At 46.7% G+C, this 24,488-nt stretch overlaps 1 protein-coding gene across 2 annotated transcripts in view; it reads left to right on the top strand.

Moving 5' to 3' along the window:
* Positions 1 to 24,488, top strand: part of sntg1 (syntrophin, gamma 1) — a 637,587-nt gene that overhangs the window by 335,629 nt on the left and 277,470 nt on the right. The window contains exon 1 of one of the 2 annotated variants that reach the window (XM_078539716.1): positions 981 to 1,054. The exons of the other annotated variant lie outside the window; for it this stretch is intronic. The gene's annotated coding sequence lies outside the window, so the exon portion shown is untranslated. Of the gene's footprint in view, positions 1 to 980; positions 1,055 to 24,488 lie in introns of those variants that run through there. 2 annotated transcript variants of the gene reach the window in all.

Below are 24,488 nucleotides of genomic sequence, written 5' to 3'. Positions count from 1 at the left end.
AGGCCCCAAGTTAGATGCCATGCAACTTTCTAGCAGGCAACCAGGAATTGGGAACCCTCAACAATCATGCCCAATGAGTGAAGGTGTGAACACTAATGGAGGCAAGTCACTAGGCAATGAAGATCCTTGGAACTATATTTGAATTGTTTGAACTGTTTGAAAGGTCCCACTGCACAGACTGAAAAGTTGCAGGAACTCCTCAAGGGAGGATAGAGAGGCAAAGCTCAGGTATTTGCCATCTCAAGCATTGCTTAAGCATTGGTATATTAGACCAAGGTGCTTGTGTATCACCTGGGTGACAGGAAGGGTGCCTGCACCCAGAAATGGAACTAACACCATCACAAGTAGAGGCCATCGAGGCATTACAGCGGCTGCATGCACAGTTAGGAAGGATCCTGGGCATCAGGAGCACAGAGCTGCAAAGCCAGGGCCACAGGAGGAGGAGAGACTAGGCAGGCCGCAGGATCTACCTGAACAGGCAAAGCTACCTGGACATGTCTGAAAGGCCATGTTGACGGAAGCTAACTCTGCAGGAAGATGATCACAGGCACCTGTGCCCTGGTCAATGAGGAGCTCATACCTTGTTTCATTCATTGCCATGCCCAGCCAGTGGCAATCAAGGTAACCGTGGCCTTGAATTTCTTTACCATTGGATAATTTCAGGGCTCAGCCGTGGATCTCTGCAGCATTTCAAAATCAGCTGCACATTGCTCCATCACGATGGTCGCAGATGCTCTCTTTGCCAAGGCAGGAGACTACATTAAATTCCCCACCAATAGGACATCCCAGGCTCAGAGGGCACTTGGATTTTCCATGATTGCCTGTCTTCCACAAGTACAGGGGTACAGGGCATCATTGACTGCACCCATGTCAAGGCATCCAATGACAGGCTGGAGAGGTTCATCAACAGGAAAACCTACCACTCCATGAGTGTACAGCTGGCATGTGTACACAAGAAAAATGTTCTATTTTTCACAGTCTCCTGGGAGCTGCCATGACTCATATATTCTCCGCCAGTCAAGCCTTCTGCTGATTTTACATCCCATCACCCCAGGTCTGCAGATGAATACCGCGGATGAATGCTGGGGGAGAAGGGCTACCCTCTAATGACTTCTCACTCCTGTGCATGTGCCTGAACTGAGCCCCAAAGGCAATGATATCCATCCGCTGACAAGAACTATCTCCAAGCAGTCCATTGGCCTGCTCAAGACGCATTTTTGTTGCCTGGACTGCTAGGGGGTACCTTGCAATACTCGCCTGCCAGGGTTTCTCACATGATCATGGTCTGCTGCATGCTTCATAATATGGCCCAGCAAAAGTGAGTGACCCTTGAAGAGATGGAGACAGAGGAATGTAGGTTGTCCTTGGAGGAAAAGGATGTGCTGTATGTGGGAGAGGATTGGGCGAGAATGAGGAAGGGAGGCCTTTTGAGTGAGGTGGTCCAAGTGACCATGGAGGCGGCCAGGCCCAGGGTGTCACAATGAGCTGTATCCAGGGAGCCATTATTGCAAGGAACAATCTGATCCAGCAAACAAATTCTGGTCTCTTGATCATTCCAGATTTTAACCTCTCTATGCTCTAAACTCTGGAATATCCTCCCTACATATATCCATCTGTCTACCTCACTCTCCTTAAAACCTACCTCTTTGACCATGTGATGAAAGGGGTCATCAACAGTGGGCGGAATCATCCCAGATTTGTCCTAAGTGTGGTATCAGGCTAGTAAAACCAGGTTTTATCCGCCGGTCACAATGGTGGCTTTTCATGCTGTATCATCCCAAACCCGCCACATTAATTATGCATTCCCAGGAAACATGCCGTTTCCATGGTGGGCAGGCTCTCATTCGCCCGCCACACCATCACCTCGCCATTTCAGCACTTCAATACGGGTGCCATATTTAAAGTCCAGCCACGTGCACACCTCTCAGTGCTTCCAGCCCACAACTGCTGCAAAGAAGACATGGCCCTGAAAGGCAAAAAGACTGCGGCCATCAGGTTCAATGACACATCTCTCAAGCACCTTTTGGATGCAGTAGAGTCTCGCCATGATGTCCTCTATCCCCACTCTGGCTGCAGGATGGTCAGCAACCTCACTAATCCAGCTTGGGAGATGGTGGCAGTGGTGATCAGCACCAACGACCTTTAAAAGAGGACAGCCACCCAGTGCCACAAGAGGATGAATGATCTCCATTCCACCAATGTAAGTCACTCTTTTCATCACTCTCAACTCACACACTCACAAACCTATCACACATCAACAGGGCCCTCACTCACTGCCAGTTCAAGGGACATCACCATTCACTCTCTCACGCTCATCTTCATCGTCCTCATCTGTCCATGGGACCACCCATCACCCACACATGCCTGGCATACTTATCATTTGGCCCGGCAGGTATTCTGCTTACACTCTCTCCATCTCTATTCACGTAGGACAAGCTGGCACACAACAAGAGGGAGAGGTCACAGACTGGTGGAGGAATGGCCCTCACGGGCTTTGAAAACAGAGCCATCCAGCTGGCCGTCGATGACCGGGACCGGTCCTGTGCTGATGGTGAGGTTGCCGGTGCTCTACCAAGTGAGAATCCAACAGTGCAACATCCATCAGACAACCATGCTGTGAGTGATGTGTCTCTTTTACAGGCTACGGCCATGCACTAATTATCCCTCCTTGCTTCCGTTGGCACATCTGAGGAACCATCTACAGAGTCTACGTCCCAGGGCCTCCAATCAAGCCCCAAAGAAATCTCTGAAGAGAAATCTGCAGGCACCCTCCTTGAAGTCCGATCACAGCGCTCACCCACACCCTCCACCAGCGCAGACACACACCTCGGTGGGAACTAGCTTTAGAGTAGCCATGGGATCACAATCTGGTGAGCACATTGCACTTTCTGATCCGCAGCAGGCGGCAACAGGGACTTCCCAGGTGTCTGACGCTCAGAGGTCTGGTGGAGGCCAGAAATTTGCTGATCTTGAGTCAGATGATGAGCCTTTGAACTTGATCATACCTCAGTTGCTGAAGCTGCAAAGGCAAGCTCAGGAACATCAGGAAGGGATGTCGTCTGCACTCCTCAGATTGCAAGGCACAATGGTGGAGTCTGTCCACCTACAGGCCACCTATAGCGCCGGCATGCCAATGCACCAAGGTCAACACTGGTAGGACGGTGGCCGCCATGGAGACCTTGGTCCAGGATGTCGCTCCTACACTGCTGCACAGCCTGAACTCCATCGCTGATGCCATAGTTGGCCTCCAAAAGTGTGTATGCGAGAGGGGTGTCGGGCAGCTTGCTCTCACTCCAGCTACCCTTTTTCCTCAAGGAGTCAGCCAGGGGCCCTTGGGCACCCTTAGGGAAGAGGATCAACAGGTGTATCCCTCTGGCCTTCTATCCAGGTGACACCAGGAGTGTCCAACTCATCAGAATTCCCTCTTCCTATGACCTCAGTAGCCATCTTCACACAATAGGACCCCGAAAGCAGGCCAGGGCCCTCCAGGCCTTGGCTCTCCAGAGGATGCTTGCCAAGGTCATCACTGCCAGGGCATAGCAGTCAGCAGGCTGCATCCACCTCCACTGTCAATGGCCGGGGAGCACCATACGTAGTGGCAGGGTTAAGCAAGTTAAGAAGATGTAGTTGAACTAACTGGGCACAGGTATTAATCACTTGTACATACTGTTCACTATGGTCAATAAACTCCCAAGAGTGTCTCCCTGCCTATGGCTTTTCGTTCTGATGAGCAGTGTTCTTGTCACTCAGATGTGAAATCTTTCTGCACAAGATAAAGGCAGGTGTCTCAGTTCAGAGCCTCTTCCCTGTTCTTTGTGCAGCCTTCAGACCAAAGTGATGGTCCAGCCTCACACTCCCTGGACACATTACTGATGCCTGTACTTCGATGGTGCTTGTCTTTGCTGCCAGAATGTTGTGGGCAGGCATCACTGTGTCCCGTCATTCTCCCTGTGTGCTCTCAGCACCTTTAAGGTGGGGCTGGCCCCCATCTCTTCAGCACCTGTGACCAGTGACGCTGTGCTCCTGAAGGGATCAGGTGCTGAAGGCGGACAAAGGATCAGATGCTTCTAAAGTTCCGTGGCTGTGTCTCTATGATATGATCCTGATCACAGAGTGCAAGTGAGCTGCCCTCGGCCAGACTGGAGTCAGACATTCTCAGAGGCTACTTAAAGATCTATGGAGTGTCCTCACTGTAGGTCATCATCGTCCTCCTGCAATCAAGTGAATTTTAGGGCCTCCACTGCGTCTCCATGACAGGAGCATTATCACAGCGGGTATATGCGCTGCCATAAGCCAGACTGGAGTCAAACGTTCACAGATGCAATGTGAGGATCTATGGTGTCTCCCCACTGCATGTTGTCATCATCCTCCACAAATATAGCAGCTATGACGGCCTCCCGGGCGAGCCTGCTTGTCTGGCCAGGGCGAAGCCCCCCATCATCTTCGCCTTGGAGGACCTCCTCACCTTCATCCCTGTCAATGTCCTCCTCATCGGAGGAGACCTCCAGCTCCTCCATCTCCTCCTCAGCCAGCTCCTCTCCCTGTTGCAGCACCAGGCTGTAAAGTGCTCAGCAGATGACAGTGATGCATGACACCCTCTGTGGACTATATTGCAGGGCTCCACCAGACTGGTCCAGGCACTGGAACCTCATTTTCAGCATCCCAATGGTCTGCTCCACCAAGTTGTGAGCTGCAGCATGAGTCCCATTATACTATTGCTCTTCTGCAGTCTGAGGCCACCACACGGGTGTCATCAGCCACGGCCTCTGCAGAAAACCCTTGTCCCTGAGGAGCCAACCCTAAAGTCTCTTTGGATCCTGGAAGACGTCAGGGATCTGAGACCTAATGAGAATGTAGGAGTCATGGACACTCCCTGGAGAACATGTGCAGACCTGCAGGATGCATTTGTGAAGGTCACACACCATCTGCACATTCAGCGAATGGAGGTCCTTGTGGTTGACATAGTTGACCTCTTGTTGCGATGGAGATCTGAGTGCCATGAGAGTGCAGTTGATCGCACCCTGCACCTGTGGGAAACCCAAGGTGTGGGCAAATCCAATCAGTCTTGCATCCTGGCTGCCCTGGTCCCGGGCGAAATGCACATAGTTGTGTTCCCTCGCAAAGATGGCATCCGTGACCTCATGGATGCATTTGTGGGTGAAGCCTTGTGATATTGCATAGAGGTCACCACAGGAGCCCTGAAAGGTGCCACTGGTGTAGAAATTGAGCATCACGGTCACTTTCACAGCTGCTGGTAGTGGATGCCCTCTATGTCCCCATAGCGCCAAATCATTTAGAAGCTGGCAGATATGACTGACCAGTTTCCTAGACATGCACAGTCTTAATTGACACTGGCCCTTGGTCATCTGCAGGAATGAAAGGCGGCATCTATAGGCCCTGGGTCTAGCTAGGCACCGACCAGCGATGGCTCACTGCGGCTCTTCGGTAGCGTGTGCAGGAGCCTCAGCCGCCCCTCCTTCCAGAGAGTGCTGCTCCTCCCTCTGCGCAGCCAGGTGCCTCAGTCATTCTCTTCCCAGTCGTCCTCGCTCTCTGTACGCCAGGAGGCATACAGCTAGTTCACCAGGCTCTATGATCCTGATGTACCCTTCCTGCAGGATGAAAGAGAGAGACGTGTGGGTTAGCATGGGTGTACTAAAAACCTCCCTTGGTTAAGTCTGAAGACCCCTTAATGCGTCACGGAGAGTGCCGGCTACCACTTGGATGGCCAGAGTTTAATGCGCTGCATGGCTGCCCGAAACCCCACCCACCCCCACCCCACTCCACCTGACCAATTGACGGCTGCCTTGCCCATCGTCTTGCAAGCTGTGCTCTCAGCTCAGGTGCAGTCATTCTCTTAACCCATGCTCCAAAGCTGCGCTGTTAGCTTGAACCATGGGGGAGACTCGTCCACATACAGCAAGATCGGAGCAACATTCAAGCTTGTGCTGTTAAGTGGCAAGTAACATTCATGCCACACAACTGCCAGGCAATTGCCATCTCCAACAAGAGAGAATCTAACCATCTCCATTTGACATTCAACAGCATTACCATCGCTAAATCCCCCACAAACAACAACCTGGGCATTACCATTGGCCAGAAAATTAAGGGCCAGTCATAAATACTGTGGCTACAAGAGCAGGTCAGAGGCTGGTAATTCTGTGAAGCGTAACTCACCTCTGACTCCCCAACACCTGACTATCATTTACAAGACACAAGTCAGGAGTGTGATGGAATACTCTCCAACAACACTCGAGAAGATCAATACCCTCCAGGACCACCCACTTGATCAGCACCCCATCCATCAACTTAAATATTCATTTCAACCATCTCTGATGCACAGTGGCAGCAGTGTGTACCATATACAAGATACACTGCAGCAACTTGCCAAGCCTCCTTTGAAAGAACCTTCCAAACCCATGACCTGTACACCTAAAAAGACAAGTGCAGCAGATTCATGGGAATATCACCAACTCCAAATCCCTCTCCAAGCCATACAGTAAAAAGGGATGGGCAACAAGTGCTGGCACAGCTACTGATGCTCACAGCCCATGAAAGAATAAAATACTTGTTCCTGTGAAGCACCTTGGGAGATTTTATGTAGCACCTCTAACTTAATAAACTTAAGTTGTTGTTAATAGTTGTTTGGTAGCACAGAGCTTGAGTACTGCTGAAAACAAGACATGTCTAAATTTCTCATCCTGCACTCATCAGGACACTCACAAGAATACCAATATAAGGGGGAAAATAATTTATACTGTATGTGAAGAGAGTACTGATTAGTTGGCAAGTGGCATTGCCTTGGAGTATGCACCACCAATTTTGTCACTTTTGGTCCTGAAAAGTGCCCAGTCTATCTCAGATTGCCTTGGAAGAGCAAGGTACCTCAAAAATTTGAACAACAGATGAAGCTAGCTGTTTCACACTGCTACTATGCAGTAGCAACACGAGTGGTATCCACCACTAACAGGATTTCGCCGTCAAGCCAAAAAGACATTCTGCTTATCACACAAATGAATAATATGGGTTATGAATTTCAGTGCCAATGTGATGCTAGGTACGTCGGCCATATATCCCAAAGATTGGTGGATTGTACCAAACAGCATGTCCCAGCCGCTGTTTGCAATGGGCAGGGTACAAACCGTATCCAACCAGCCCGTGCTTGCAAAACTCAAAAACACAGTGCCCAACATTAGATGTGATTCCACAATTGGTCAACATTTGATAAATCATTCTCAATATACTAAGACAACCAATTTAATATTGTCAGTCGGGCTCGCAATGTGGTGCATTTGCTTGCACTGGAAGCTACATATATTAATACACAGGGCCCTGTTCTTTGCAGGCAGAAAGAACATATACACACACTGTGCCTGTTTCAGCTGAACAAAATAAATAACAGCCATTCGCTGACTCATTCCTCAGGGCAATGCCTTGACCAATCAAGGTCAAGCTGCCTGGTTTAAATTAAGCAATGCTTTTCAGTTAACTGTCAATCACCATCAATGGTGCATTCTCCATAGCAATGCCACTTGCCAACCAATCAGCACTCTCTTCACATACAGTATAAATTGTTGTTTTCCCCCTTATGTTGATATTCTTGCGAGTGTCCTGATGAGTACAAGATGTAAAGCTTAACATGACTCTTTTTTTCAGCTATACTTGAGTTGTTGTTGTTGATCCAGCAGTGGGTCCTGTAACATCTTTTATGAATGTTAGTGGAATTATACCTGCTGTATTTATGTTACAGGGCAAACACCATGGCACCAATGGCAACTGCAAAAGATGCATATGAGGTCAATATAAGAAAGAAAACTACCATTCCTGGACTTTCTCCAACAGCTGGGGAGGAGCACATGGCTAGTGCTATGTGCATTAGATTACTACCCTATATGCAAGGTTGCAATCATTGTTGCAGAATATACAAACATCACACCATGAGAAACATACTGCCCAAAAATATCATCCAACTCCCTTCTGCTTCCTACTCCTACCCTACGCTCTTCTTGGATATCAACGTCTGCTGCATGCTATGGGCCAAAATTTTCCACAAAGTGACATTTCTTACTCAGAGTATGCAGCAAAGTAAAGAACAGCACAGGTAGGAACCAAAGCAGTAGTGAAGGATGAATCAAAGAAAGCTGGCTTCATGAACAATGCCAAACAGAAAGAGAGCGAGAGAGAAGGAAAAGTTGGGAGAAAGGTGCCAGTATGAATCAGGAGTACAGGGGAACATTGCTCATGTGAACAAGACCTGGAGATTGCCAGAATGGAATCAGGGGGGGGGGGCGGAGGGGCTGCGGGGGCACAATGGTGAATAGACTGCTGAGGAAAAATAGTTCCAGTATGAACCAGAGTGGACGAAGACAAAGGCAAGGCAGGACAAGTAGACAAATGCCAGATTGAACTAGGAGGTGGTGGGGTGGTGTGAATAGTGACACCGTGAACTGGAGGGAAGGGCCATGAGTACCAGTGTGACCTGGGAGGAAGAAGGGTAGCTCCATGAACTTGAAATGGAAATGAAATTATACATTTAACATTGAGTGACTTTACTTTTAAATAATTTAATCAGATTTAGCAACAATTAGCACAAATATATATACATAAGAAGTGAAGAAAAATGCCTGCATTTTTGCCACAATCTTTTTCAGTTTCCCTCAGTGGCAATACCTGTACAATTCACTAATCAACAAAGGCCAGAAAAAAACACAGGAGGAGCATCTGCATTTGCTACCAGTGATGCTGCTGCTTTCCCAGAAGCTTTGTATTATTTATAACTCAAGGTTGCTACTGAAGTCAAGCCTGTTGTTGGCAGCAGCACTGTAACAGAAAGAGGCCATGAATTTAAAAACATCTGGATCTAGTTAGAAAATGGCATTGAAAATCCAAGTGAAATTAAATCAACATGAGTATTATCTGTTAATATTTATGAATGAATCTGTAAAAAAAAAATCCAGCACATCATTGGAAAATTTCCTGAAATTTAAATAATAGCTTTTTTAGGGGAAAACATATCAATTATGTTTGTGCTTAGAGTGTTGAAGAATGTTAGAGTTAATGAATCCTGAGGAGAAAAGTGTCCTTGTCACCTCCTTGGCTGTGCAACAGTAGCAGAACATAATTGCCTGGCATGAACAGGATGTACAATGCAGCCTAGGGATGTATTCAAATAAATTAAGTTTAGAAAATTGGAGCAGAGCCTGAAAATTTTGGTTTATGAATTAAATATTGTGAGGTAACTATGCAAGTGAGGAAGAATCATCCTACGGTATTTCAAACTAAACCATCGACAGATTTGAATTTATTTCTTCCATTAAGCTGTTAATAAACTTGACATAAGCCGTGCTTGATTGCAAGGCGTAGCAGGTACATTCCTTGACTGATGGAAACTTGGACAATTTCCTCATTCAATTAACAGGATGTGCTTAGAGTGCACTCAACTTACATTATAGCCTAGAAGACAAAAATATCTATCAACCATAGGCCTCCCAGGACCACCAGGAAATTATGTATTATGTTGGATGGAAATCATTTTTAAACCAGGATACAAATCCACAACCATCAAGAAGCTTGTGGAAGTGAATTGTTATATGTTGTTACCTGTATAGCTCTTTCTCCCCAGATGCTGCCTAAACTTATGCGTGTCTCCAGTATTTTCTGTTTTTATATGATGTAGTAATAGTTTAAGGTAAATGTGTAAAGATTGCCTGCAGTTAGTATTTCTAGCGAAATCGTAAATGCACTTATTTTTTAATATGTTTCAATTAATCAGAGGTATTGACCAGAGAAAATCTTCCTGTATCTGTTGCGGGTAACAACTATTGACAAATAATTGTTCCAGAACACGACAACACTGGCAACTGCCCAGCAATGTGGAGAATTGCCCAGGTATGTCCTGTCAACAAAAAGTAGGACAAATCCAACCCTGCCATTTACTGCCCCATCAGTCTACTCTCGACCATCAGTAAAGTTATGGAAGGAGTCAGCAACAGTGCTATCAGTAATAGCCTGTTCCCTAACGCTCGCTTTGGATTCCGCCAGGGGGACTGAGCTCCTGACCTCATTGTAGCCTTGGTCCAAACATGGACATAGAGTTGAACTCAAGAGGTGAAGTGAGAGTGACTGCCCTTGACATCAAGGCAGCATTTGACCGAGTGTGGCTTCAAAGAGCTCTAGCAAAACTGGAGTCAATGGGAATTGAGGGGAGAAAGCTCTTCGCTGTTTGGAGTCATACCTAGTACAAAGGAAAATGGTTGTGGTTGTTGGAGGTAAGTCATCTCAGTTTCAGGACATCACTGCAGGAGTTCCCCAGGGTAGTGTCCTAGGCCCAACCATCTTCAGCTGCTTCATCAATGACCTTCCTTCCATCATAAGGTCAGAAGTGGGGATGTTCGCTGATGACTGCACAATGATCAGCACCATTTGCAACTCCTCAGATACTGAAGCAGTCCGTGTCCATATGCAGCAAGACCTGGACAATATTCAGGCTTGGGCTGATAAGTGGCAAGTAACATTCGTGCCATACAAGTGCAAGGCAATGACCATCTCCAAAAACAGAGAATCTAAAACTTTCTTCTTTACATTTTACGGCATTGGCATCGCTGAACCCTCTCTATCAACATCCTGGGGGTTACCCATTGAAGAGAAACTGAACTGGACCATTCATATAAATACTGTGACTACAAGATGAGGTCAAAGGCTGGAAATTTTGCTCCAAGTAACTTAGGTCCTGACTCCCCAAAGCCTGTCCACCATCTACAAGGCACAAGTCAGGAGTGTGATGGAATACTCTCCACTTGCCTGGATGAGTGCAACTCTAACAACACTCATGAAGTTTGCTAACATCCAGGACAAGGCAGCCCACTTGATTGGCATCTCATCCACCACCTTCAACACCCACTCCCTGCATCACTGATGCACAGTGGCAGCAGTGTGAACCATCTGCTAAATACACTGCAGCAACTCTCCAAGGCTCCCTCGACAGCATGTTCCAAACCTGCAACCTGTATCACCTAGAAGGACAAGTGCAGCAGATAGATGGGAACACCACCACCTGGAAGTTTCCCTCCAAGTCATTTACCATCCGGACATAGATATATAGCACAGTTCCTTCACTGACACTGGGTCAAAATCCTACAACTCCCTTCCGAACAGTGCTGTGGGTGTACCTACACCACATGTAATGCAACAGTTCAAGATAGCAGCTCACCACCACCTTTTCACTGAATCACAGAATCACACAGTACAGAAGAGGCCCTTCGGCCCATCGAGTCTGCACCGACACGTGAGAAACACCTCATGCCTGACCCTTCAACTAAGGGGAACAGCTGCTCCCTATCCACCCTGTCCATGCCCCTCAGTCTTGTACACCTCGATTAGGTCGCCCATCATTCTTCTCTGCTCCAACGAAAACAACCCAAGTCTATCCAACCTCTCTTCATAACTTAAATGTTTCAACCCAGGCAACATCCTGGTGAATCTCCTCTGCACCCCCTCCAGTGCAATCACATCCTTCCTATAATGTGGCAACCAGAACTGCACACAGTACTCCAGCTGTGGCCTCGCCAACGTTCTATACAACTCCAACATGACCTCCCTACCTTTGTAATCTATGCCTTGATTGATAAAGGCAAGCATTCCATATGCCTTTTTCACCACCCCACTAACATGCCCCTCCGCCTTCAGAGATCTATGGACACACATGCCAAGGTCCCTTTGTTCTTCAGAACTTCCTAGTGTCATGCCGTTCATTGAATACTTCCTTGTCAAATTACTCCTTCCAAAGTGTATCACCTCACACTTTTCGGGGTTAAATTCCATCTGCCACTTATCTGCCCATTTGACCATCTTCCAGTATATCTTCCTGTAGCCCAAGACACTCAACCTCACTGTTAACCACCCGGCCAATCTTTGTGTCCTCCGCAAACTTACTAATTCTACCCCCCACATAGTCATATATGTCGTTTATATAAATGATGAATAATAGGGGACCCAGCACAGATCCCTGTGGTACGCCACTGGACACTGGCTTCCAGTCACTAAAGCAGCCTTCTGTCATCACCCTCTGTCTCCTACAGCTAAGCCAATTTTGAATCCACCTTATCAAATTACCCTGTATGACATGTGCATTTGCCTTCTTTATAAGGAGGCATGTGGACCTTGTCAAAGGCTTTGCTGAAATCCATATAAACTACATCAACTACACTACCCTCATCTACACAACTGGTCACCTCCTCAAAAAATTCAATCAAATTTGTTAGGCATGACCTTCCTCTGACAAAGCCATGCTGACTATCCCTGTTCAAACCTTGCCTCTCCAAGTGGAGATAGAATCTCTTCTTCAAAATTTTCTCCAATAGTTTCCCTACTGACATGAAACTCACTGGCTTGTAGCTCCCTGGCTTATCTCTACAACCCTCCTTAAATAGCAGAACCACATTATTGTTCTGCAGTCCTCTGGCACCTCCCCCGTGGCCAGAGAGGAATTAAAAATTTGGGTCAGAGTCCCTGCAATCTCCTCCCTTGTCTCCCTCAGCAGTCTGGGACACAAATCATCTGGACCTGGAGATTTGTCCACTTTTAAGCCTGAAAACACCTCCAATACCATGTCACTCCCTATATCAATTTGCTCAAGAACCTCGCAATCTCTCTCCCACAGTTCCACACCTTCATCCTCATTCTCTTGGGTGAAGATGAATGTGAAGTATTCATTCAACACTCTACCGATGTCCTCTGGCTCCACCCATAGATTGCCCCCTTGGTTCCTAATGGGCCCTACTCTTTCCCTGGTTATCCTCTTCCCATTGATATACTTATAGAATATCCTGGGATTTTCCCTACTTTTACCAGCCAGAGCTTTCTCATATCCCCTCTTTGCTCTCCTAATTGCTTTCTTAAGCTCCACCCTGCACTTTCTGTACTCCACTAATGCCTCCGCAGATTTGCTCCCCTTGTACCTTCTCAGGGGCAACTAGGGATGAGTAATAACTTTTGGCCTAGCCATCAATGCCCACACCCCATGAACGAATAAATAAAACAAATTAACAGGAACCCTGCACTAAACCATCAAGAAACAGGGAGATTAAAAAAATTGAGAACTGTATTGCAGAATTAAAATTGGAAATGAGAATAGGGCAGAAAATATAACCTGAAATGGTGAGTTTAATTGTAGTAGATGAGTAGATGTGTGATAGGTTTTGTTTCCTTCCTCCTTGTTATGACCCAGCAGATGGTAAAGCTGAGCTATTTAAAAATCCCAGAGGGGAGCTTTAAACAACTGTCATAACCTATATTTTTAAGTTTTATGTTTGAGGTGCAACTCTAAATTCAGGAATCAGGCCACCAGTTCTTGACAGGTTTTATATTAAACTAAAGGAAACATTTTATTAATTTACACAAGTTAAGTATGTACACATGGCTACAAATTACAACCGTCATAACTTTTAACAAATTTCCAAACTAATCTCTGTTAAGGCAACAGCACCTATAGACTTAACCAGGCACCTTACAAATTCAAAATGAGGTTCCTCTCACTTTGGTTCCTGTGGAGACAGTTGGAGGCTTACAGCTGTTTTGATCTTACATTGCCTGTGCTCTGCACACACAAAACTGCTATCGGTTATATACAGCACATCGCACTGAATGTAATTTCTCATTGTATCACCAGCCTCTTTGAACTGCACCTCTTCTAACAATAAAACTGCTTTTATAGTACCAATTGTATTAGTTATATAAACATATTGCTCGGTCTCTGCTAGCTAGGTGCCAGATTTCACCCCACTTCTTGAATGCTCTATTCAAAAAATGCAAATTCACCCTACCTCCCTTATATCTCAAAACTAGTACACATCAAAGTACCTAGACTAGCTGTCTTTTATCCAGTTAAGACACACCCACAGACTAAATCTTTATTTTAAAAGAAAAATATTTTCCAGTAATATTATATACATTAATAGCTTCATCATAACCCTTACAGTTGTTCTTGGACCCTGGAATTACAAGAACAAAAGGCATGCAGCAAACAGGGTTCAGCTCAACCTTAGATTCATTCATTTATTGTACAATCTCCTTTATACTTTGACTGAAAATTTACAATCACCCACGTGGCTGGTTGTTACCAGTGTTGATTGTAGGCCTGGATCTGGTGATGACCAGTCCCAGACCTTCTTATCCTGACTGCTGTAACCATGCTTTGACCTTGTCCCTTTTTTATAGTGTTCAAGTCACACTATCACACACCTGGGCCTCAGGTGTAGATTCCATTAAAGTTCCGCTGGATTGTCCAGCTCTTCAAACCCCTTTACCCTTTTCAGTGTCCTGAGCTATGCAGAATTGCAAGGGCATAGGCAATTCTCCTGCTGTTTACACAACAGAAGGATAATATGATTTCCCTCTCACAGTGAAGGGCACTTAGCTCATAGCTTATTCAGGTGTAAATTTAAATGCTCCTTTCATTCTTAAACCAGCTCGCAATTTGTAATTACAGTTAGCCTGTGTCATTGCCCAGTTTCTAAATCAATCATGAGCCAGTTAGCTCATTCCCTCTATCTGTTGATGTTAACTGTTTCATATCCTTTAGTTCAGGGGTTAACTGTTTCATGTCCTTCGTGTGCAGTTACACTCATCATTAAAGGTTGGTGGCATTAAGTAAATCTCGCTATAAAAATGGTGAGTGCAATCCTTGACTTTGTACCTAGAGATATAAAGCAAAGCGATAATGATTAACTTCACAAGACTCTTTGGCAAAGCTGCAGTTGAAGTATGTTGTTAGGTTTTGGACTTTCTAATATAGGGAGGACATAAAAACAATGGAGAAAGGTCCAACATAGCTTCTTACAAGGCATAGTGAACAAGCAGGTGAATAGAATTGGATTGAAAGTTCATGTCATGAAAACATTGGCATGGACTTGATGGGTTAAATGTCCGTGCTGTGACATTCTATCATGTTATGGAATTGAAATGTACCAAATCATACTAATCCAGATGTCGTCTTTGGGCTTTCTCATTCTCCTTTGGTGGAACCCATTTCTTTAGACCATCTCAGATTAAGGACAAATTTTCAGATAAAATTATTTTTATGAATAAAACTATTTTTAAAAAAAAAACAAGAAATTATTAGCAAAAATTGAAAGCACATGGTATTGAAATTATCTGGGAGTAAGAGAGCATTCTATGATTGCAAGGATGTTTCCCAGGGATCTAAAATGAGTCCTCAGCTTTTCACCACAGCCAGAAGTGACTTGAATGAAGAAATTAAGAGATGTTTATCGAAGTTTTTCAGATGACACTAAGTTAGGAGCAAAGTAAATTGTGCAGTTGGGACTCGGACGTTACAAAAGGACAGAGGCCGACTAAATGAGAGAGCAAAGCAATGGCAAATGGACTTCAATGTGGGGAAATGGCATCCAGTTTGGATCAAAAAAAGACAAATTGGAATAATATTCAATAGTGGGAGACTCAGAGCTGTAGAGGAACCAAAGGGTTTAGGTGTTCATGTACACCAAAAGTTAATTTGCAGGTACGAAAAGTATTCAAAATAAAAGGTAATCAGTGGTATGTTGGCCTTTATCTCAAAGCATTACAAAAATGAGGAAGTAATGCTTCAACTATACAGACCCCATCTGGAGAATTATATTCTGGTTTGGGCACTAAACCCCTGGAAGTGTTTGCCTTGGTGAGTATAGAGTATGAAGTATATTGGCCATGGAAGTGGGTATAGCACAATGTCTCAAGAATAATACCATGGTTTAAAGGGTTAACTTAGAGGACAGGTTGAATAAGCTTGCTTTCTATTTCTTTGTGTCTAGAAGTTTATAGAATGATCTAATCATGGTCTTTAAGTGATTGAGTGGTTTGATAGGGTTGATACCAGAGGAAATACTTTCTCTGTAGTGTAATTCAGGACAAGGAGGAATAACCTGATTAGAGCTAAGCCATTTAGAAATGAAATCAGGAAGTACTTTTTAACACATAGGATAATGGAAATTTGGCACTCTTCCCCACTTGAATGCTGAGACAATTGACATTTTCAAGACAATCCTGTTATGATCAGATTAGGGACCAGGAAAAGTAACTTTTTGTGTAAAGTAGACAAAGTTTGAAATCCCGGTTACCCACTAAGAAAATAAAGCCACAAGATTTCACAGATTTAAACAAACAAAATAATCTTTACTAAACCGCGTCAGAAAAGTAAAACAATCTACAATATCTATCTTATACTCTAACATTCAAAATTAACAGGAGATAAATATAAATCAACAGGCAAACTGTGGTCGAATACACCAAACTGCATATTAAATGGCAGATGTGACTAAGACAGATCCCACGGATTTCTCATCAACATCCCCAGATGTCAGTGACCACTGTGAGTCACAAAATCTTGGTGCACTCTGTACACTCTGAGGTATTTCAATTCTTAACTTTAAAAGACCTAGCCTCTGAATTCCCTCAAAAGCCACTCTGACTTTGACTGCCTCAATGATTGCTCAATTGGTACAGTTTAATCTCTTCTTCTGAGATTGCATTCTAAGGGATTCATGAAGCTGCACTCCTGCCTCTAATTACTGGCACAATTCCAACTCTTTCACAGACCACTAGCTTCACAAAGCTGGCACTGCCCCTGGGTTGCTCCAGACTCCAGTATCTCAGCTGTACTGAGCTATAAATGGCTCCCTGGGCCTCCTCTGAGCTCTAACCCTCTCCAGCCATGGAACCAGTAACTTTCTGCCACCCACTCAGCTCCCCAGGATTTCTCCTGAGCCCTAACTGTACCAAACAGCTCCCAGGGCTTTTTTGAGCTGCAAACCACGCAAAGTCCTAACTGCAACCCTGAGGTGCACCAAATGGCTCCCAAGGATTTTCTGAGCTCTAACTGTCTGTAGCCAGCTAACAGCAGCACCTTTTCAGTATTGAGCCTCTTTCCCTGCTGCTGAACACACAGATCAATTGAAATCAGAGAGCCTTCTTAAGCTCCGTATATCTCCATGACAACGTAGTCTTTCAGGGTTCAATGAATGCTTTTAAACTAAGTTAGCTCCAACTCATAAAACAAAACAGCTCTCTGGACTGCACTTCTTTGCAAGCAGTGTAGATGTCACATCTCCAGTTCTCCAGCTAAGTTCGCCCACCTGCTGTTTTGTGGCTTCATCGCTTCTCTTGTGGCCCTATTAAACAAACATGGGTAAAGTGCCATTTTCCTTTAGGTATTCTGGCAATCTCTGAAGCCCAAAATTTTCAGTTACCTTACCTTCACAACAATAATCTTCCTAGAACTAAGCATTTCCCTCTAAAATATTAATGTGAACCATGAACTAAATATTCATAACAATCTCCAGATTTTTGTTAGCGAAAGACATCAAGGAGATCTATCAAAGGTGAGTAAATTAAGATGAGGCACAGATCAGCTTTTATCTAACTGAATGCCAGATGAAGCTCAAGAAATGGGATAGCCTACTCAGGTTCCCATGGATGCTGTACACTCTTTTCAAGGTCTGCCTCTGAAATATGCAAATCAGGGACCTATCACATAAAAGCAGGCAGACAGCATCTGTGAAGAGAAATAGAGTTAACATTTCAGGTCGAGGTGACCTTTCATCAGAACCCTTTCATCAATCACATTACTCGATTGCAATTTTCAGAGATGTGTGGGTGGAGTGTGCACTGTGTGTCCTGGCATCAAGCAACTTAATGGTCACTTCAAAAGCTGCTCCAAACATTTTTCCAAGATTTTTTTTGTTGAACCAGAAGGAGCTGAAGTACTTTTTCAACTCTGCCACCAAACCCCAGCACCACCACCACCACCATCACTCCCTTTCCTAACCTACCTGTGGGTCAACATATTGTCTGGGTCTCCCAACTGCAGCTGCAGGGTGAGACTGCTTGAGGCGGTCAACTCACTGGCAGTCTAGAAATGAGGCCCTGGCTTTTGAAATGGTTCAGCCCTCCCACTATTAGGAATGAACATGTGAATAGTATGTTCCACCAATCATGGAGTCAAAGAATCATTACAACACAGTAGGAGACCATTCATCCCACTGAGTCCATGCTGGTCCTCTGTAGAGCAATTCAGTCAGTCCCATTCCCTTTTTCTATTCCCATAGCCCTGCAAGTTTATTTTCCTCCGGTGCTCATCTAATTTTCGTTTGAAGTCATTCATTGGCCCAAATCTTTTGACCAAGGTCAAACCCTGATCGGGCAAAAAAATGCCAACTTAATTTCCACTGATTATTCTGGGCAATCTTCCAATGGAGGATCTTTCCAAGCTGACTCAGTGCAGGATGCTTCGGAGACATCAGCAAAGAGAACCCATGCAAAAGACACGCCCCTTTTTACGGCGCTAGCTGCCAAGCTCTGGTGAGTAAAGAGTTTAAATGTCTCAAAGCTTCTTTGAAAAGCTACGGGGAGAAGGCTAGTGTGTAAGTGGGTAGGCAGCATGAGGTAAGGGGGTAGGGTGAGTAAGTTGGGTAAGGGAGTAGGGTGGGTAAGTGGGTAGGATGAGTAAGGTAAGTGGGTAAGCGGATAGGGTGGCAGCTGAGTAGGTTGCAAGGTTGGGTCAGGTCAGGAGGGAGTCGGAGGGTTGGGGGGAGAGGTCAGTGAGTGATTGAGGGGTCAGTTGTGCAGTTACCCAGGTGTTAGACTATGTTTTATCTAATTTTTCCTGGGTAACTATTCAGGTGAGTAATTTGGAACTGACCAAAGTATCCAACGTTTAACTTAGAGTTGAAGACTTTTTCAGAGGGTCCCAGGGAGCAGGGGACTTGACCAACGGAAGTTCAAACTTCCTGGGCAATTCCCATAGTGTCAGTGTATTGGGACTTCCGAGGCTTCTGCAGCATATCTTGGGGGAAACGTACGGTCTCCAATTATCGAGAGGCCAGAAGATCTGGGCTATTTTCTCCAGCGCTCTTGTAGGGAGCGAGTTCCAGGTCATTACCACGTGCTGCATAAAAAGGCTTTTCTTCACATTCCCCTCCACCTTTTTACACAAAACCTTAAATCTGCATCTCTGAGTCCTTGTACCATCAGCTAATGGAAACAGGTTTTCTTTCTCTACCTTGCCTAAACTTATCATAACGTTCCCCTCTACCAGATCTCCCGGCAACCTCCCCTGTTCGAAGGCGAACAACCACAACTTCTTCAGCCTAACTTTGTAACTAAAATCCCTCATCCCTGGAATTCTGGTAAAATCTTTCTTGCATTCTCTCAGGGAACAGGCTCTCTAGGGAGACAATGGATGTGGTTAGTATTGATTTATTTAAATGCAAATTAAATAGATATCTTTTGGAAAATAACATTTTGGGATACAGCATCTGAGTAATTTGAGGCATGACCTGCGCTAAGCATAACTTGGGAGGAACAGGTGACTGTGGATCTATGGTTTCTAAAACTGTCCACCGCTGGGATTTTCCTCAAGTCATGTCTGGGTCATTTATAGATTGATTACTATGATTAGTCAACAATTCCACCATCGCTATATCATGCAACCGTCAGGGTGGTAGGTGGTGATCTCTATGCACTTTGGGCAGAATCATCCCAGATTTGTACAAAGTGGACTAGTGGGCGGGAAAAAGGACATTTTACCCGCCGGCCACAATGGCAGGTTTTCATGCCATATCGTTCCATTCCCGGCACGCCCCATCTCATTAGTAATGCATTCTCAGGAAACACACTGGGTCACTGGTGGGGCGGCCTCTGATTCGCCCAACCCGCCATCACCTCAGGCCTTCAGTAATCCAGGAGCCATATTTAAAGGGGGGCCCTGCACAGAGCTAGATCTCTCTAAGACATCGGAAGCTGCTGCAAAGTCAGTGCTGCCAAAGAGAGAAAACATGCTGCCTCCAATTTAGCACCGCCTCACTTGGCATCTATTGGATGCGGTGGAGGCCTGCCGTGAAGTCCTCTAACCCTGCTCGGGGTGGAGACCAGTAAAAAAGGTCACCAATCCAGCATGGGAGGCAGTGGCAGCGGTGGTCAGCTCCAACGCCCTGCAAAGGAGCACATCCACCGAGTGCCAAAAGGGGATGAATGATCTCCTCCGTTCTGCCAGGGTGAGTCACTCTTCTCATCACTCTCAACTCACACGCTTACAAACCCATCACACATCCACAGGGCCCTCACTCACTGCCAGCACAAGGGACATTACCATTCACTCTCTCACACTCAACTTCAACTGCCCTGCGGATCGTGTGCTCAGCCCGTACAGGGCACCACTCACCTCCCACATATGCCAGGCATCTTCTCACCTGGCCTGGCAAATGCCCTGCTTACACTCTATCTATATTCATGCAGGACAAGCTGGCACACAACAAAAGAGAGAGGTCACAGACTGGGGGAGCAATGCCTGACATTAAGGTTCTCGAAGACTTTGAAAACAAAGCCATCCAGCTGGCCGGCGACAATTTGGAGAGTTTCTGTGCTGACGGTGAAGTCAGCAGTACTCAACCAAGTGAGGATCCAGCAGTGCAACATCCATCAGACAACCATGCTGTGCTTCAGTTCCCCTGTTCCACAGTCCCCTGCCATGCACTAATTATCTCTCCCTGTTTTCGCAGGCACATCTGGGAGGCAGCCAAGGGGGTCCATGAGCCAGGTCCTCAAATCAAGCCCTGAAGACAGCTCAGAAGAAGAACCTGATGACACCCTAATTGAAGATCTGTCACAGCACTCACCCACACCCTGCACCAGCGCAGAGACACACACCTCGGTGGGATCTAGCTCTAAAGTAACCTCAGGGGCACAATCTGGTGAGCACATTGTGCTGTCTGATCCACAGCAGGTGGCAGCAGGGACTCCCCAGGTTTCTGGCACACGGAGGACTGTTGGAGGTCCGGGTCAAATGAGGAGCCTTTGGACTCGGTCATACATCAATTGCTGGAGCTGCAAAGGCAAGCTCGGGAACATCAGGAAGGGATGTCCGCTGCACTCATCAGATTGCAAGGCACGATGGAGGAGTCCGTCAGCCTTCAGTCTGAGGTGATAGCACTGGCATGTCAATGCACTGAGGCCAACACTGGTAGGATGGCAATTGCCATGGAGACCTTGGTCCAGGACGTCGGTCCTGCGCTGCTGCATGAGCTGAACTCCATCAATAATGCCATAGCTAGCCTCCATAAGTGTCAATGCGAGAGGGGTGCGGAGCAGCTTGATCTCAATCCAGCTTCCCCTTCTCCTCAAGGAGTAGCCAGGGCCCATAAGGAAGAGGATCAGCAGGTGCACACCCTGGGGCCATCCACCCAGTTAACTCCAGGAGTGTCCGACCCATCCAAATTCCTTCTTCATGTGACCTCAGCAGCCCCAGCACCACAGGCCGAGGGTGCCACTGCCATACAGCAGGACCCCAGAAGCAGCCAGGGCCCTCCAGGTTACGGCCATCCAGAAGGATGCCTTTTAAGGTCATCACAGACAGGGCGTAGCAGTCAGCAGACTGCCTCCACCTCCGCTGTGGATGTCCGGGGAGCACCAAGATGCATCGGCAGAGTTAGGAAGGTTAAGAAGATGTAGTTACACAGACTGGGCATGGGTTTTAATCACTTGTACTTAATGTTCACTATCTAAATGAACTCCCAAGCATGTCTCCTTGCCTATGGCTCCTTGTTTTGATGAACAGTGTTCGTGTCACTCGGATGTGAAACCTTGGTTCCTGCAAAAGAGAAGGCAGGTGTCTCAGTCCAGGACCTCTTCCCTGTGCAGTGTGTAATCTTCAGGCCAAAATAATGATCTGGCTTCACATTCACTGGCCGTATCAGTCTTGTCTGCACTTCAATGGAGCTTATCATTGCTGTCAGAATGTCCTGGGCCAGCAGCACAGAGTTCCGTCATTCTCTCTGTGTGCTTTCAGCACCCTTGAGGTGGGGCTGGCCCCCGCACCTCCTCAGCATCTGTAACTGGTGATGCTGTGCTCCTGAAGAGGTCAGGAGCTGAAGGCTGACAAAGGATTATGCTCACGGCTTCATCTCCATGATTTCACCCTGATCACAGAGCACGAGCGACAGGCAGGAGTCAGACGTTCACAGAGGCAATGTGAAGATCTATGGAGTGTCCTCACTGCATCTTGTCATCATCATCCTGGACTCTAGCGACTATTAGAGCCTCTGCTGAGTCTGCATGACATCAGCCTGAGCACTGAGGGTATGTGCGCTGCCATCAGCCACACAGGAGTCAAACATTCACAGATGCAAGGTGAGGATGTCAGGACTGTCCTCACTGCATCTCATCATCATCCTCCATGAATCTTGCGGCAATGAAGGCCTCCCAATCGCACTTGCCTCGTTTGGCCAGTGCGATGGCCTCGTCGCTGGCATCCTCGCCTTCAAGGACCTCCTCACCCTAATCCCCTTCAATGTCCTCCTCACCGGAGCTGCTCTTCCATCTCCTTTGAACCAGGACATCTCCCCTTTTCAGCACTTGGTTGTGGATCATGCAGAAAGCAATGATGATGCCCGACACCCTTTGGGGACTGTACAGCAGTGCTCCACCAGACCTGTCGAGGAACCGGAACCTCATTTTAAAGATGCCTATAGTTAGCTCCACCAAAGCCTGGGCCGCGGCATGGGCCTTGTTGTACCTTCACTCTGCTGCAGTCTGAGGCCGCCGCTCAGGCGTCATCAGCCACATCCTCTGTGGCTTCACCAACCCTGCAGCCTCTGAGGATCCTGGAAGATGTCAGGGACTTGAGATCTGCTAAAGATGTAGGAGTTGTGGACACTCCCTGGGAATCATGGGCTGACCTGTAGGATGCATTTGTGGTATTTGAAAATGAGCTGAAAATTCAGCAAGTGGAAGCCCTTGTCACGGAGACTTTTGCGCCGTGTGATGGCACCCTACACCTATGGAAAGCCTGAGATTTGTACAAATCCCAGTGCTCTTGCTTCCTGGCTTTCCTGATCTCGGTCGAAATGCACAAAGTTCTGTGTCTTTGCGAAGATGGCATCCATGACCTCCTGGATGCACTGGTGTGTGGAAGCTTGTGAGATCCCACACAGGTCACCTGTGGAGCCATGGAAGGAGCCACTGGCGTAAAAATCGAGTGACGCGTTCACTTTCACAGCCACTGGCAATAGATGCCCTCCATGTCCTTGTGTCACCAAACCCTGCAGCAGGTGGCATATGTGACAGACCAGTTCCCTAGACATGTGCAGTCTTTGACGACACTGGTTCTCAGTCATCTGCAGGAATGACAGGCATCATCTAAAGACCCTGGGTATGGTGAGGCACCTACGAGCAATGGCTCCCTGTGGATCAACTGCATGCGCAGCCGGCCCTGCTGCCCCTTCATCTTGAGGGAGGTGCTTCTCCCTTTGCCGGGCCAGTTGCCTCTGCTATTCTCTTCTTCTTCTCTGGTCTCTGCAAGCTGTGAGACATACTGCTAAATTACCAGGCCCTGTGATCCTGATGTTCTCCTCCTGCAGAAGCAAAGAGAGAGAGACGTAGGTTAGCATAGGTGTACTAACTCTTGGTTAAGTCTGAAGGCCCCTTCACACATGCAGGAAAGTCTGGCCACCACTTGAATGGCCAGTGTGTAGTGTGCTCATTGGCTGTCTGAAATCCCACCCACATCTGCCCCATTCCACTTGACCGATTGGCAGCAGCTTCGGCCATTGGTCTGCATGCTGTGCTCTCAGCTCAGGCGCAGGTATTCTCCTAACCCGCACTGCAAGTCTGCACTGTTAGTTTGAACCACAGTTGATACTGGTCTATACTTTAATAATGACATTGCAAGAGGCTGTGAGCGCCCCCATCAGTGACTGCACCATGGCCACCTTTCACAAGGGGATTTTACAACTTGCCCAGTCGGCCAAGTGCTCTGCTAAAGGCACGTTAATTTGCAGTCTGCACCCGTGTGGTGAAAAATTCTGGAGCATTTGGTAGAACTTTCATGCTTTTGCTTTGTTTCAGTGGGCAGAAATGTTTCAGAGACCGGACTCCAAGCGTATCAATGGAGCTGCTGCTGAATGGTCTCAGCTGCAGAAGAATGTTCACTTTTGACAAACTTTTCCAAGTGTGCGGCCGCTTCCCACACCCCACCTCCCCTCACCACCCCAGCATAAGCCCGAGTATTTCCTGCAGTCTGTCTGTGCTGCCTTGCGCTCCCCCCTCAACATGTGCTTGAGCATTTCATTCAGTCTGAGCTGCCTTGCCCCTGCAACCCCCTCCCCCTGGTCTGACCCACACTTGAGCCCTTGCCCTGGCATTGCACTGAAAGCCAGCCAGGAAAAAGTGACTTGCCTGTGCCCCTCGCGAATCGGCCCGCCTCTTCCTTAATATCCTATGGGTGATGCTTGTGACCACTGTGCAAGTTGTGTGCACTCACCTCCAAGGTCCCCTCGAATTTCAGCTTGCCAGGTGCACGGATTTTAAAGGCAGCCGTGAAGCACGCCATTCTGAAGTCACGCTGAAGTCAGTAGGCTGTAAAGTTGACATGGTGGGGGATGATTCCGGCGAGTAGTGCTTATAGTTAGGTACAAATGTATTAAAATGACGTTCCAGATATGCAG

This window comes from Cetorhinus maximus, chromosome 4, assembly GCF_964194155.1.
Source record: "Cetorhinus maximus chromosome 4, sCetMax3.hap1.1, whole genome shotgun sequence".
Classification (NCBI taxonomy): Eukaryota; Metazoa; Chordata; class Chondrichthyes; order Lamniformes; family Cetorhinidae; genus Cetorhinus; species Cetorhinus maximus.
Note: the sequence above shows the minus strand (reverse complement) of the source record. Positions and strands in the feature narration are given on the sequence as shown.